This window comes from Octopus bimaculoides, chromosome 4, assembly GCF_001194135.2.
Source record: "Octopus bimaculoides isolate UCB-OBI-ISO-001 chromosome 4, ASM119413v2, whole genome shotgun sequence".
Classification (NCBI taxonomy): domain Eukaryota; kingdom Metazoa; phylum Mollusca; class Cephalopoda; order Octopoda; family Octopodidae; genus Octopus; species Octopus bimaculoides.
Genome location: NC_068984.1, coordinates 93,733,071 through 93,735,194, shown reverse-complemented (window position 1 = coordinate 93,735,194; position 2,124 = coordinate 93,733,071).

The following is a 2,124-nucleotide window of genomic DNA, read 5'->3' as shown; positions in this document are numbered from 1 at the left end:
ATACTATTTTTCATAGCTTTATTTGTCCTGTTCGATCTTTTTTTAAAAAATGGCCCCAAACAAAAAAGAACAGTCGTCAATATTTTGGTCAAACTAAAAGGTTTGTCCATGGGGGAAATAAAAACATAAAATATTCTAATAGGTGTAAAACAACTTGCTGCGAATTAATATGAAAAAAATGTGCGCTCGCGAACGGGGTGTGGGGAGAGGCCTCGGAACATTCACATCCTGAATGTTCCGAGACGCCTCACCGGAGCCAAGAAACAAAAAAAAAATAGTGTAATAGATGTAAAACGACTTGCTCTGAACGAATATGAAAAAAGAAACGCGCTCCCGCGAAAGGCAGGATGAGGAGAGGACTCGGAACATTCACATCGTCACACACACTCACAGACACACTCATACACACACACGTATATATATATGTATGTATATATGTATATATATATATATATATGTGTGTGTGTGTTTGTGTGTGTTCTTGATATTCTTTCAGAATTCACTATTTTTTTTTTTGTTTCTTGGCACCGTTGAGGCGTCTCGGAACATTCAGGATATGAATGTTCTGAGGCCTCTCCCCACTCCCCCGTTCGCGAGCGTGCGTTTTTTCCTTCATATTTGTTCCCAGCAAGTTGTTTTACACCTATGAGAATATTTAATTTTTTTATTTCCCACCGGGTCAAACCCTTTAGTTTGGCCAATTTTTTTATGCCCTTATTTAATGATTCTACTCGTTCCTATATTGGTTTCAGTTTTTGGCACAAGGCTAGCAAGTTCGAGGAAAGGGGTAAGTTGATTACATCGACCCCAGTGCTCAGCTGGTACTTATTTTATCGAACCCGAGAGGATGAAAGTTAAAATCGACCTTGGTGGAATTTGAACTCAGACCGTAAAGACAGACAAAATGCCGCTAAGCGCTTTGCTCGGCGTGCGAACGATTCTGCCAGCTTGACAACTTAAACTTGTTCTTCCATTGGAAGAGTATTTTTGTAACATCAATGTAAAATTGTGAAATCCATTTCACAAGATAGTCATATCATATGCCGCAATAATTATCCACTTCTAATTCGAATTTCGTTCCCTGTTAAGATAAGACTTGAGAGTTAAAGCAAAAACTTTTCACTATTTCTTTTACATGTTAATGAGGATTTCAGTATATTCTTGGAGAAGATCTAACGAGTTTTGGAACTGTAACAATTTGTTTTTTTAAATTGGATCTTTTTTGTTTGGCTCACACTTTTTGAAAAGTAAAAGTAAAAATTTTCAAATTTGGTATTTTGACGTGCTTTTTCACACTGAATCTGATGTTATTCTTGCCCCAGAAAAATTTTAGAAAACTGTAACAGGTTTAAAGTTTGATTATTTTAACTCAATCAGAAAGCAGGATTTTGAAGCTGGGATTTTCTGTGTGTGACAACATAAGACAAAACATTACCAGTTCATGTAAACAATCTGGAGTTCGTCAAACAAAGTACAATTTTGGTATCTCCTAACCCCACTGCTCAGGTAGCACCCTTTCTTAGTTGTATTTATGTCTTCAGAAGACTATTTTGTCCATCTCAACACCCTTCCCATAGCAGACAATATATCTTGGCTTGTTATTATGAAAACAGACACCAATATATCTGTGGCTTTTGATTGACTAAGGTTACCTAAAATTTGCAAATTTTCAAAGCTATTAACTTTTTATTTATTAGTTTATGGAAAAATCAATTTCATTTCCATTTACTGTGTCTATGTGACAGAAATCAAAAAAAATATCTCTCTATCTCCCTTGTGCTCTGGCCTAACCCCCTCTGCTTTACTCTGGCTCTTTTGATATCTGCTTTACTCTGTCTCTCTCAATCCCACTCCCTCTTGCTCTCTATCTCTCTTCTCCTCCCTCTTTCGATTGACCCCTTGCATCGCCAGGTCTACAAAAACTATCGCGCGCACCCCAATTCCCACACTCAACCAAAGTACCTTTGCAGCAATACCCTTGGTGCATCCGCCCTCCCACCCCCACCACCAGTACCGGAAGTTCCTATCTTCTACACCAGTACCGGAAGTTCTTGACTGTCTCCCATGAACACTTCTAAAGACTTCACGCCATTCCCCCCACCCCCACTTAGGGTTTATCCCCTA